The sequence below is a fragment of the Nicotiana tomentosiformis genome, chromosome 3 (genome assembly GCF_000390325.3).
Source record: "Nicotiana tomentosiformis chromosome 3, ASM39032v3, whole genome shotgun sequence".
Taxonomy (NCBI): Eukaryota; Viridiplantae; Streptophyta; class Magnoliopsida; order Solanales; family Solanaceae; genus Nicotiana; species Nicotiana tomentosiformis.
In genome coordinates, this window is record NC_090814.1 from 57,417,248 (window position 1) to 57,432,441 (window position 15,194).

The 15,194-nt window shown below is 34.3% G+C and overlaps 1 long non-coding RNA gene across 1 annotated transcript; it reads left to right on the forward strand.

Annotated features, from left to right (window-relative positions):
• The first annotated feature begins 5,571 nt into the window (after window positions 1–5,571).
• LOC138908747 (uncharacterized) lies at window positions 5,572–7,302 on the forward strand. The gene is made up of 2 exons (XR_011415153.1): window positions 5,572–6,013; window positions 7,158–7,302. It is a non-coding gene; the product is annotated as an uncharacterized lncRNA (long non-coding RNA).
• The last annotated feature ends 7,892 nt before the right edge of the window (window positions 7,303–15,194 follow it).

Genomic DNA, 15,194 nt, shown 5'->3' on the forward strand with positions numbered 1-15,194 from the left:
GGACGAAATTATAATCGTCATCATTATGGTAATGAGAACAATAATGGCTCTCAAAATAATCCTCCACTTTGTGAAAGTGATGTTTGCCATTGATATGGCATGAGAGTTTATAAAGCACGCATAGATTATTATATTCCATTCCTGAAGTGAATGTGAAAAAACAATGTGATAATCAATATGAATACATATTCATTCTTGGAAGAATATGAACAGAAGGGGGTTTGAGATGAAATAAGAAAATAATATCATTATTATGGCATGAATGGTCATTGGTCACGTACCTATTGTACGCCAAAATATTTTGGCAATGTGATTACTAAAGGACAACAATAATGCAAGAAACAAATCTTGCATCTAATTTTGACCATGATCATAATGGTATAACTTTCTCTTTAAAATAGATATTCACCATATAGATGTTGATGAATATATGGTAGTACAAGATTAATTGAAGGCTCTGGAAGAGCTAATATAACTCTGCCTAAGGGAACAATACTTATCATAGAGAATGCAATGTTCTCCTCCAAGTCCAAGAGAAACTTGTTGAGTTTTAAAGATATCCGTCGAAATGGATTTCATATTGAGACAATAGATGAGAATAATCTCGAATATATCATCGTTACCAAGAATGTCTCTGGCCAGAAAAGGGTTATTGAGAAGTTCACATCTTTATCTTGTGGCCTGTATTGGACAAGAATTAGTGCAATTGAGGCACATTCTATCGTAAACCAAAAGATTTCTAATTCCAATACTTTTGTACCTTCGCATGATCGATTGGGACATCCTGGATCAATTATGATAAGACGAATTATAGAAAACTCAAATGGGCATCCATTAAAGAATTTAAAGATTCATTTAAATAATGAATTTTCTTGCACTTCTTGTTATCAAGGCAAGTTGATTATTAGACCATCACCAACAAAGGTTGGGATTGAGTCCCATGCGTTTTTGGAACGTATTCAAGAGGATATTTGTAGACCTATTCACCCACCTAGTGGGTCGTTTAGATATTTTATGGTCTCATGTATGCCTATTGTCATCTAGCAACCTGGCATTTGTAAAATTAATGGCATAAATAATCCGATTACGGGCACAATTTTTCGATAATCCAATTAAGTTTATTAGACTTGATAATGCCACTGAGTTTTCATCTTAAAGTATTTAATGATTATTGCTTATCAATTGGGATAAAAGTGGAACATTCTGTAACTCATGCTCACACTCAAAATGACCTTGCAGAATCTTTGATTAAACGTCTGCAATTGATAGTAAGACCATTACTCATGAAAACCAAGTTACCCACTTCAGTTTGGGGTCATTCCATTTTTCATGCAGCAATACTAATTCGTCTCAGACCGATAAATTATCATAAATATTCCCTGTTGCAATTAGTTTGGGTCATGAACCTAATATATCCCATCTAAGAATTTTTAGATGCGCTGTATATGTGCCTGTAGCACCGCCATATCGCACCAAGATGGCCCCCCAAAGAATGTTAGGAATAAATGTTGGGTGTGAATCGCCCTCCATTATTCGCTACCTTGAAACATTAAATGGAGATTTATTCACTGCTCGATTTACAGATTGTCGATTCGATGAGGCATTTTTCCCAAAATTAGGGGGAGAAATTGGTGAAACCAAACGTGAAATTTTGTGAAAAAATATATCATTGTCTCATCTTGATCCACGTGCCTCTATTTGTAAAAAAGAGGTGCAACAAATTATCCATTTACATAAAATAGCAAATCAAATGCCAGATGCATTTACGTATCTGAAAAGGATAACGAAATCACATATCCCTGCAGAGAATGTTCCAATCCGTATTGATGTCCCTGTTGGACAATCTTCTAGTGTCATAGTTAATGAGTCAAAAGCACGCCTAAAACGTGGCAGACCATTGGGTTCTAAGGATCGAAATCCTAGAAAAAAGAAAATAAATGATCAAGATGACACTAGGAAAGAGTCTCATAAAGAAACTCATGATTTAACCAATCCTGAGATTCATGAGGATATCGATGAGCCTGAGACTCAAGAAAATAAGGAACTATCAATAAATCCAATCGATATTGAAATAAATTTGAATCGATTGAATATAGTGATGGATTATGTCTTTGCATACAATGTTGCATCTAGCATTCTGCAAGATAATGAGTATCTTGAACCTCAATCTGTTGGAGAATGTCGACAAAGACGTGATTGGCCAAAATGGCAAGAAGTAATCCAATCTAAGTTGGATTCAATTGCGAAATGTGAAGTTTTTGGGCCTGTAGTCCAAACACCAAATGGTGTTAAGCCTGTTGGCTATAAATGGGTCTTTATACGTAAAAGGAATGAGAAAAATGAGGTACAAAGATATAAGGCACGCCTTGTTGCACAAGGATTTTCACAAAGGCCTGGCGTTGATTATGAAGAGACGTATTCTCCTGTTATGGATGTTATAACATTCTGTTATCTCATTAGTTTTGTTGTCCATGAAAAACTTGACATGCATTTATTGGATGTGGTTACAACCTACCTTTACACCTCACTTGATAATGAGATATACATGAAAATTGCCGAGGGATTTAAAATGCCTGACGCACATAATTCAAAGTCCAGGAAAATATTTTCAATCAAATTGCAAATATCTTTGTATGGTCTAAAGCAATCAGGAAGAATGTGGTATAACCGCCTTAGTGAATATTTATTAAATGAAGGTTATATAAATGATGTCATTTGTCCATGTATTTTTATAAAGAAAACAACATCGGAGTTTGTTGTACTTGTCATATATGTTGATGACATTAATCTTATTGGAACTCCTACAGAACTCCAAAAGAAAATTGATTATTTAAAGAAGGAATTAGATATAAAAGATCTCGGAAAAATAAAATTATGTCTCGGTTTGCAAATTGAATATTTGGCAAACGTGATTTTCGTTCATCAATCTGCCTACATAGAAAAAGTATTTAAACGGTTTTACATGGATGGAGCACATCCATTAAGTACTCCGACGGTTGTTCGATCACTTGATGTGAATAAGGACCCGTTCCGACCTCAAGAAAAGAATGAAGAGCTTCTTGGTCCTGAAGTACCATATCTTAGTGCAATTGGGGCACTAATGTATCTTGCTAATGCTACAAGGCTTGACATAACTTTTTTAGTTAATGTCTTAGCAAGATATAACTTTGCTCCTACAAGGAGACATTGGAATGGAATCAAACACATATTGCGGTATCTAAAAGGGACTACCGATATGGGCTTATTTTATGGCAATTATTGCAATCTCGATCTTGTTGGTTATGCCGATGCTGGATATTTATCTGACCCGCACAAGGCTCGATCTCAAACAAGCTATGTGTTTACATGTGGAGGTACTGCAATATCTTGGCGATCGACTAAGCAATCAATCGTGGCTACTTCATCTAATCATGGTGAGATAATTGCTATTCATGAAGCAAGTCGAGAATGTGTATGGTTAAGGTCTGTAATACACTTTATTCGAGACAAATGTGGTTTGAAGTGTGACAAACTATTCACAATTTTATATGAAGATAATGCAGCATGCATAGCTCAATTGAAGGGAGGATTCATAATAGGAGATAGAACAAAGCACATTTCACCAAAGTTATTTTTCACACATGATCTTCAAAAAAAATAGTGATATCAGTGTGCAACATATCCGTTCAAGTGATAATATGGCTGATTTGTTCATTAAATCTCTACCGACGTCAACCTTCAAGAAACTAGTGTACAAGATTGGGATGCGAAGACTCAAGGATGTGAATTGATGCTCTCATCAGGGGGAGTTAATACGCGGTGTACTCTTTTCCCCTTATAAGGTTTTGTCCCACTGGATTTTCCTTGCAAGGTTTTTAATGAGGCAACCAAAAAATGTATTTTTAAATATGCGTACTCTTTTTCCTTCACTAGGATTTTTTTTTCTAGAAAGGTTTTAACGAGGCACATTATCTATGGACATCCAAGGGGGAGTGTTATAAGAAATATCAAATTATGGTAGATGTCTACTCTTCCTGCATGATTTTCATCTCAAATGTTTAATTACATATTCAATGACATATTTTCTATGTTTAATTACATATTCAATGACATATTTTCTTCACTTTTCATGCCTATATAAAGGCCTTGCAATAGATAGGAAAATACGCACAATTGAAGAAGAAATAATAATCTCTCCTCTCTTTCTCTCTATATCTCTTAGCTTGTTTTTTCTTATTCTATATTGTTATTTTGAGCTATATTTCATAACATAAATTTGTTGGTTTGTTTTATTGGAGAAGGAAGAAGGAATTAATATATTAGCTAGTGATTGAAGATGATGGTTAGGTGACGACATTGTAGGGTAGATTGACTACTTTGATCTCTTTCATTCATGTCATTCTCTGATCCATACAACTTTCAATTCAGGAGAAAATATCTACCAATTTTTAATTTCCATAATATATATTCTAAATAATGCTATCACGTATGAACCAACTTAAGATGTGTGCATACACTTTTCCCAATAGTAAGTATGTGTGAAGAATATAATATATTATTATTATTTCATATATAAAGTGCGTTAGACACGCACATGTATAGAGTATAGACAGACAATTGCACTTAGATAGACGCACAAACATAATAATTAGGAAAAAAGGATGGGGGTTATAATTACCAGAAGGAGCAGCTATTCCTTTAAAAAAAAAAGGGACAAAATCACTCCTATGTTCGATTAACTTTCTATCAAATGAGATTGGAGGGGGGTTATAATGTCAAAGTATGTGAGGGACCTATGACTTCATCCTTTCTTTTTTCGACGAAACAGATGACCCTTCTCTATAACAAAAAGGCTAAAACAAAAGAGTTTAACCTTCGGATAAAAAGGATCAACTTAACGTGAAAATCGTATCGTATCATCATATCATACTATCGATATTATAAGTATGAAGCTTACAGTGATAAATTGAAAGACCAAAATATCTATCAAAAGCTAAGTAACTATATATTGTACCCTTCAAGCAAGCATTATTTCAACAAGTTTTTTGTGCAAAAATATAAATATACATTTTATAAAGATAACAAAAAAGAAAAAGTAAAATCGGAATGTGAATACCTAATTTTTGTACTATTTTAATACCTCCTAAAGTCATTAGTGTTTTGTTGCTTTAATTATATTTCCCAATTTTTGTGTCTTTGATTGCATATTTCCTATCATAAAAATACCAAAAAATAGTTCTTTCTTTATTTGTGCATTTTAGGAATTAACTAACTATTCAATTGGTGAATTAATCTAGTTAATTGATCATTTGAATAAGTTACTTAATTAATTTATTTGTTTGTGTAAATTTAGTTTAATAAGTAGGATTAAGAAAGAAATTGGGCCAAATTTGAAAGAGAAAGTGGCCAAAAGTGCAAGATAAGGGGTTGCCTTTGAAAGGGTCCGGAACGACGTAGTTTTGCCTCAAAACTACGTCGTTTCATTAAGTGACCCAATATCAAATCTCACCCATTGATCACCCATTGATCTAATGGTCCATATTTGATCTCTCAAGAGGTATTTAAAATCTCAAAAATCTGAAAAATTCCTTCATTTCACCCATAACTCTTTCTCTCTTCTCTCTCCTCTCTCTTCTCTCCACCGCCGCCGCCGCCGCCGAAAATCATCCACCGGCGGTGGACCACCTCCAAACACTTCCAAATTAACACCATATAATCTCCATAACCTCCTCTTCCCATATCTCCAAACCAATTCCTTCAAAAAACCCTCAAACTCCTTGAATTTTAGATCTAAGAAACTTTAGCCGCCACTTTTTGGTCCAAATTCTTGAAGCTCCGTCCAACACCACCCTACAACACATACATGAATGGATAGAGCTCTACGAGACCTATCTTTTCCTACCCATTTCACCCCCAAAATCCCCGTCGCTGCCGGCCCGCTCCTCGCCGCCGCCACGGCTCCACCGCCTCACCACCGCCAAAATGCCCCGAACCTCCATTTTAGCTATTTTTCGGCTTCAAGCATACTTGTTAGGTATAATCGTCATCTCTTTAATTAATTTCTGATTTTTTTTATTTAGTAGATTAGTTTCTGATTTTTATTTTTTATTTTTATTTATTTATTTATTTATTCTGTTTTGGTTATTTCTTGTTAATTAGAGTTTCAAATTAGGTTTATTTAATTAGCTATCTCTATTTAGTTTAGTGGTTTGTTAGATTCGTTATTGATTTAAACATGATCTTTAGTGTATTAGTTAAATCGTTTACTTAGTTAGTCGATTATTTAGTTGTTGTTAGTCGTTGTTCGATTATTAACGATGCTCGTTCTGTTTTGAGAATTAGTTTGTGAATTTAGTTGTTTGTTTAGTAATTAGTTTGCACAAATCCAATTCATTCCCATCAAGTTGGTTTTAATACTTAGTTCAATTACGTTTTTAGTCTCGTTTATGCTTTGTCAGTTCATAGTTGTCCAAGTTTGATTTGTGTTGAGCTAGTAGTTTATTGTTGATGGTTAAAATCTGAAGTTTAGTTTATTTTATCACAAAATAGGGTAATAGTAGCTTACTTTTACTAGTAGGGTGGCTGAAAGGACATTTTTTTCTCCTTGCTTCTGACACAGCAGATTTTCAGGTTGTCCTTTCACCTTTGGGCCAGACCTTGAACAGTGTTTAGCACACAAAGTCAGTCTTTTGGACAGATTTTTGGGGAACCAAAATCTGTCCAAAAATCTAACTTTATTTGCCTATTGAAAGGGCTGGCTTTCTCCTATAAAAGGGACTGTCTTACACTTAGAATGGAGAGTTCCTTACTTACTGAAAAGGGGGACACTCTATTACACACTCTATCTTATATTGAGACACATCTTGGAGAGTTGCTGAAAGACATATATCTTTGAGAAAAATCAGCAGCTTAATACATATAACAAGCTAAAATTTTAGAGTTTTTGTGAGGATTATTTGAGTGCCAAAACCTTGAAAAAAATTTACAAAGATCCCTTAGGCAATTTGTGTAGTTGATAGCTACCAGTTTCAAGCATCTTTGTTGAGTTTTCTGGGTTGTCTTAACACTTGAGTTGCTGTTGTTTCTACTGTATTTGCTGCTGAGTTTTTTTTTAATTGCTGCACTGCTGTATTTTATTATTCCACAAACCAGGTAACTTTCAAATTCTTATATTGCAGATTTTTGATGATAATAAGAAGGATTTGATCCCGGTTTGGTTGATGGAATATATTAGATCTGATTTTGTTTCAAGATGAATGTTATATTAGTGTTATCATCATGTAAATCTGTTAAAAATTAGTTAAATTATCGTTTTCTTCTTTATATATATGATTGAAATTGCATTCTCTTAAGATTACTTAGTTTAAGGAAAAGATAAAGATCCCACTTTTAACCATGTTTGTTTAGTTTGGGCTCTCTTCCGTGAGTTACTTTCATGGTTCATGTATAATTATCTAAGAAAGACTTCTAACTTCAAATGTTTTGATGCTTTGAATTATAGTCAACATAATGTTATACTTAATATAGGTCTTTTTAGCATTGAAGTATTACCGTTTTTTTGTAATTTTTATATTTAGTCGTGGTTTTTATGTTGTTAATGAGTGTAGTCATGATTGGTGTAGATGAGTAGAAATATTATGTTAGTCCTTAAGAAATAGTTGGTTAAGAAGATAAAAGATAATAATTAGCATGTAAGTTTCTTTTTATGAAAAAAAATAATTTTTAGTTTGGACATCAATGTAAGAAGCAATTTGGGCTTAGAAGAATACTTGTTATTTTGTGTTGTCTTGGTGATCGAGGCTCTTAAGCGACATGGGCCAAATAAGCTAAAATTTGTAGGCCCAATGACAATAGAAAGCAAGATGAGCATTTTCTTTAAAACCAATAAATTGTCTTTAGTTAAATAAAATAAGTGGCCCAATACCATGAAAGCTTAACATAAGCTTACCCGGGTTTAATATCTTGCATTAGTGAAAATTATTTTTAATAATAATAATTTTTTTTTTAGTCGAACAAGTAATAAATAAAAAAGAAGCGCTTTTTAATTAATTTAAGCGATAGGCAATTTTAGGCACGTTTGAGATGTAGACCATGTGTTCATACACGGTCCTTGGTCGATTTTGTTTTTAATAAAGTAGTCATGTGTGCATTCCCGCTCCTTGACTTTTCAATATTAATTGTATTTAAACCATGTGTACCGACACGTTCTTTGTTTTAATACATATAATCAAATAAGGACTTTGTGTGCTTGCACGCTCCTAGACCAAAATTATTAATTATTAAGCAGCACTAGACAATAGTAACTTAAGTCAAATAATACACACTTTATCCAAAAATAATTCAAGCCAAATTTTAGTCAATAAAAGCGACCGTGCTAGAACCACGGGATTCGGGAAATGCCTTATACCTTCTCCCCGGTTAATAGAATTCCTTACCCGGACTTTGTTTTCGCAGACCAATAATAATAGAGTCAAATCTTCCTTTGATTAGGGATTCAAATAAAAGGTGACTTGGAACACCAACAAAATCAATTCCAAGTGGCGACTCTGTAAATAAAATAATCCCTACTCAATTTTGTCACTTTAATTGGAAAAATCCTTTAATCCACACAATATTACTTTGCGGGTAGAAAAAAGGGTGTGACACGGAAGATAGAAAACTTGTGGAGTCGTTGCCACAAATGTGAAATTGTTTAGATGACCAACGTCTTTTAATAAAACATTTTAGAATTTCGAACTATTTCGCTAAAACGAAAGGAGCTGCTTTTCAAAAGGGGTGTTCTCGATGCTTATTACACTACTAGAAATTCACTAAAAACCGACCAAAAATACCGATCAACGTTGGTCGGTTATGGTAAATTACCGACCAAAACGCGACCTTTACGGTGTGGACGGTATTTTGATGGTCGGAACGGCTTACCGACCAAAGTGGGTCGGAAATTACCGACCAGCTTTGGTCGGTATATTAAAACGACCATCTGACAAGTTTAATTACTTACCGACCAACTTTGGTCGGAAACATATTTTATTAATTTAATTTTATCGACCAAAGTTGGTCGGATTATCTTTTTTTATTAATTATTAAAATTAAAAAAAACCGACCAACTTTGGTCGGTAATTGAAAATATATATTTTTTAAAACTAATTAAAATTAAACATTACCGACCAACTATGGTCGGTAATCTCAACAATGCAAGCAAAATACCGACCAAAGTTGGACGGTAGTCTTGAATTCTGGGAATTCAACGTTCATTAACCGACCAACTTTGGTCGGTATTTTGGAATAATTTTTTTTTATATTAAAAACCGACCAACGTTGGTCGGTTTTTCTGGGATTAATTTTGGCATAAAATGCCTGTTTTGGCAGCTAAACCACCTGCCAGCATACCAATACAACAACACAATAACACAACAACAACAACAACAACAACAACAAAAACATAACAACAACAACACAACAACAACAACAACACAACAACAACAACAACAACAACAACACAACAACAACAACAAAAACAAAAACACAACAACAACAATAACAATACAACAACAACAACAACAACAACAACACAACAACAACAACAACATAACAACAACAACAACCAAAATATTCAATAAATACTTTAAAACTAACAAATTAAAGTTCAATTGAACATAAAAATCCAAAACCAAGTTAAAACTAATTACAACTAGTTCAAAACTGGTTCTATTTGTCTAGTTCAAAGTATATAAAAGTCAAGGGGTGTTTTGTACAACATCATCATCACCGTCTGATGAACTTTCATCTACAAGACGATATAGAGAACGGTCTTGTGGAAGACGGGAAGCACGATCACGGGGAGGACGGGAGGAACGATCACGAGCAGGGCGGGAGGAACGATCACGTGGAGGTCGACCCTCTGGAGATGACTCACGAGATCGGGGCAACGGAAAAGCTCCACTAGATAGGAGAGTTCTGATCTGAGCTTGCATGCCAAGGAATTGAGCATCTCTAAGCCTTTCTCTTTCCTTGGCCGCTTCTAGCTCTGATGTGAGCTTTGTCACTGTCTCCCGCATAGCGGAGAGACTCTCCCTATTAAGTTGCTCGCCATGCGAGAAAGTCCCTATTTCTCGCATTCCACACTTATAGCGATGGAAGTTTTTAGTAGGAAGCCCGTATACCTTCCCCCATTTTGGACCGCCAACAGACTCCAACCATATTCTTTCAGCATCCTCGTCCGAAGGTTGGGTTGGCTCACCCGATTCACCAGCTGGATGACTACGGATGAATTCCTCCACGTTACTTTGGTAGCGACCCTATATTATTTTAAATTAAATCAGTATTTCAAGTTGTTTATAAAAGTAAATTATAATACTTAAATAAAATTGAAAGCTTACATATGCAGTCGAGGCCCGGTCCTCGACCCACCTATCTTGATCCCCCTCTTTCTTCTTCTTCACAACATGTGTCTCCTTGAATAGCTCATCATGACTCATTGGACGCCCATACTTCTTTTCCTGAAAACAAATTAATTTAGTTAATAAACAGAATAGATATACTTAGAAAAGTAAAATAATTTAAGCAATTACGTACCAATCTTCTTTTTATTGTTCCTAGGCTGATCGCACCTCCAGTGTGCAAGGAGCCTCCCTTCTCGGATGCACGAGCTTTCTTTCCTTTTTCGCTCCTCTCTAAGAACTCTGCGGTAAGCCATTGCCTTTGCAAATCATTCCACAAATTCTCAAGTAACCAGCCAGGCCTCTTGTTCTTCTTTCTAGCATCCGAGAAAGCATCCGCCAATCTCTTGCGAGCTTTATGATGAAAATTTGTAGCCACTTCCGCGCTATAGCGGTCTTCCCATACACACTTGCTCTGTATTTCAAAAGTTAAATATTAGATGGAAATATCATAAATATAAATTATTAAACTGTTTAAAAGAATATTTATACCTTAAATTGATTGAAAATTTGCTCCTTCAGTGAGAATGGGCAATCAGTCCAAGTCGCATAAGGGCCATCATAAAGCTTTCTGATGGCATTGGTAATTATCCTCGTAGTTTTATTACCCGGCCTGAACCTGCAATTTAACAACAAAAACATATTAATATCTTAGTAAAAATGTTACAAATCAATAGACGCAAAAATAATGAATAACACTTACCCATCACCCTCAGGGACTATGATGATCCTGCCATATCGATCATAATTGCTTTCGGCTATGTTTCAAAGTGAACGCTTTACTATTTTCCATGCAGTAAGGACAAGCTAGCTTTCCAGCAGTCATCTACCCAGACAACATTCCATACGCAGGAAAATTATTAATAGTCCACATTAAATTAGCACGTATATTAAAATTCTGCTTGGTTGATATGTCATATGTTTCAACACCATCATACCACAATTGTTTTAGCTCATCAATCAAAGGTTGCAAATATACATCAATCAAACTTTTCGGATTACGTGGACCGGAGATAATACAATTTAAGAATATATATGGACTAGTCATACACAACTCAGGTGGTAGATTATAAGGTGTAAGAAAGACAGGCCAACATGAATATGGTGTCGCAGATATAGAAAAAGGCGTGAAGCCATCGGCACACAGACCTAACCGAATGTTCCTTGGTTCACTAGCAAAATCTGGATATGTCCTATCAAAGTGCTTCCAAGCTTCTCCATCTGAAGGATGACACATAACACCAGGTGGTCTTCTATTTTCAAAATGTCATCTCATATGAGGAGCAGAACTCATCGACGCATATAACCTCTTTAACCTAGGTATAAGAGGTAAATAATGCATTGCCTTGACAGCGACCATATTCCCGCTGGAAAGCCTCTTGAAACGAGGCTTTTCGCAAAATTTACAACTGTCTAAAGTTGCATCATCTTTATAATATAACATGCAACCATCTTCACAACAATCAATTCTCATTGACGAAAGTCCTAACTTAGAAACCAATCTCTTCGCCTTATAGAAATCACCAGGTAAGTTGATATTAGGGTCAACTAGTTCACTCATAGGGTCAATGAAACAGTCCATGGCTGCTTGAGAAATATTCCAATTAGATTTGATACTTAGTAATCTAACTGCAACAGACAGCTCAGAGTGCGGACTTCCTTCATGTAGTGGACGACTAGCTTCCTCTAACTGTTCATAAAAACGTTTTGCGTCATCATTAGGAGTTTGTTCAACATTTTCATTGGGCTCACCCCCAAAAGCATCCGCAACCATATCCTGAATTCTAGAATCAAGATTTGTATTCTCCACCGACCTACTACTTTCACCAACAACCATGTTATGAAATATCTCACGGCTACCATCGATCTCTCCATGATTAGTCCACACAAAGTAATTCTCTATAAACCCCTTCCTATAAAGATGAAGCTTAACTTCCTCCGATTTTTTAAACTTCATACAATCGCACCTGACACAAGGGCACCTAATTACTCCTTCACTTTGGTATGGTGGAAGTGACATTGCATGTCTAATAAAGTCATCAACCCCTTCTACAAAATCCTCCTGCAATCCCCGCCTATTAGGATAATTTTTATTGTACATCCAAGTACGATGTTCCATCTATACAAATAAAACAAGAATAAATTAATTTATTCTACAATTATAAATTAATTATATCTTTTTTAGTTAATTCAAGATAATTATTTTTTTCTAATTACACCAATTTATATTCTAAAAGTTCAATTCATATCCAAAAGGTCCAATTCATATCTTAAAAGTTCAAATCATATCCTAAAAGTTCAATTCACAAGAATAAATCCTAAAAATTAAAATTTCAATTCATATCCTACGAGTTTAAACATAAACTAACTAAACTAAAGAAATTCAACCCATACCCTAAAAGTTCGATTCACAAGAACAAATTAATTTATTCTACAATTATAAATTAATTATATCTTTTTTAGTTAATTCAAGATAATTATTTTTTTCTAATTACACCAATTTATATCCTAAAAGTTCAATTCATATCCAAAAGGTCCAATTCATATCTTAAAAGTTCAAATCATATCCTAAAAGTTCAATTCACAAGAACAAATCCTAAAAACTAAAATTTCAATTCATATCCTACGAGTTTAAACATAAACTAACTAAACTAAAGAAATTCAACCCATACCCTAAAAGTTCGATTCACAAGAACAAATTAATTTATTCTACAATTATAAATTAATTATATCTTTTTTAGTTAATTCAAGATAATTATTTTTTCCTAATTACACCAATTTATATCCTAAAAGTTCAATTCATATCCAAAAGGTCCAATTCATATCTTAAAAGTTCAATTCATATCCTAAAAGTTCAAGATGGAGAAGGAGATCGAGGGGCGGCAGTGGCAGTGGCAGAGGCGACGTCGATGGCTGGACGGCGAGGGGAGGCCTGGACGGTGAGGGGGAGGGGCTGGGAGAAGAAGAGAAGGGAAGGAAGAAGAGGGAAAATTTTTAGAGAAATGGGGTTTCCCCCGTTTTTCACTTCTCTGATTTTAGAATTACCGACCAAAGTTGGTCGGTAATTTTGGTCGGTACATTAAGTGCTGACCGTTTGACCAAAAACTGACCAACTTTGGTCGGTTTTTTTAAAAAAAAATTAAAATCTTTAACCGACCAACGTTGGTCGGTAATTTTAAATATAAATTCTTAAATATTATAAAATATTTAAGAATAATAAAATAATTATTAAAATTTAAAAAATTGGATCCAAATTACCGACCAACGTTGGTCGGTAATCCAAAATTTTCTTGTCTGACCAGCTATTGACCAATTTACCGACCAACTTTGGTCGGTATTTTGTTTAAAAAAAATGTAAATATTTTTTTTCCCAGTTTGCGTCCAACCTGGACGGTTTTTGGTCGCATTTTTTGACCGACCAACGTTGGTCGGAAATAGTTGGTCGGTTTTTAGCAGATTTTTAGTAGTGTTAATTCTCTCAAGCTTTTTGATAGGGATTCTCTCAACAAAATCGGTCTCAATATTTATTTTATATAGATGGTGATTCAGAGATATCGTTTATATCGAGAATTAAGCTCCTTCTCAAAAGTTGATTAAGTGTTTCTCGTGACTAATGAGGTACGAGTATTATTGAAAATATTGAGTAAACATATTCTTGTCATGGAACTTTATATAATTATCCATGGTTATGAGCCAAACACAAAGTGCTCTTTTGTTTTCTTGATTAGATAAGAGATTGCAGTTTTTGTTTCATTTTTGGATATCTACTTCTGTAAAGTTACACGTTCATTTCATGTTATAGATTGTTGAATTAGGTTTGTTAAGGTTATATAGCGGTTGAGCAGTTGGATTAGGTTTGTTAAATTTATTAAGGCTTCAAGGATATTATTTATCTACGAAAATTGGTTTTAACAATTTTTGGCAGTAATTCTCTTACTGAATAACTATGTTTTCTTCCTCACATTTGCATGAGCTACTTTAAGGTCATTTGTTCTCTGTTTATCCTTGATAATTGTTTTAAAAAGGAAACTGAAGGATAATTGGAAAAAGAGTTATGTAAAGGAGCAAAACAGAAGAGCTGGAATTTTAGAATTGGATTGGGCTACATCCTTTGTGACAAACTACCTTTGATGATTGGGCTTCTTAGTACATTTTAGACAATAATTGTGAATACCTTAAATAGTGCAGCTTCTGAGAATCTATATATATTTATAAAGGAGGGACTTTAAGGAGTGATGTGGCATCTTTTATGGATTGGAAAATGTATTTATCTATTATCTCAAATTTTTAAGAATTTAAACACAATAAACTCAATTGCTAAAAACTTTTATGAAAAAAATTTAGAAAAGGCGTGTCTTTCAAATTTCTCAAGAAACGTTTCAAACCAAAACTTCACTTCAACATTGCATCTCTATGAAATTGAACTTTGCAATGTTTTCTAATTTTCCTCCATGGCCTGAATTACACACCGTGAGAAAAGTCAGAAGGTATGAATCATCATGTTTGATTGGTCTTTGACTTCATGTGTATCTGTATTAATTTTTTTTTTCCAGTCGCAGTCCTTTTATTCTGTTCCCAAATCAAAATGGACATCCGATTCAAAAAGTGCTTTAGTGGAACCACATCTACTCAAAATGGTGCACGTTATTTCTTCGCATTTAGCCTTCTAACTATGTGTGCTTGCATTAATGTTTGGATTTTTTCTGTGTGCGATGTCACTCCAGTATCTTCATTTTTCTCCTTAGTCCTTTCTATTCTTTATACTTATAGGAAAAATAA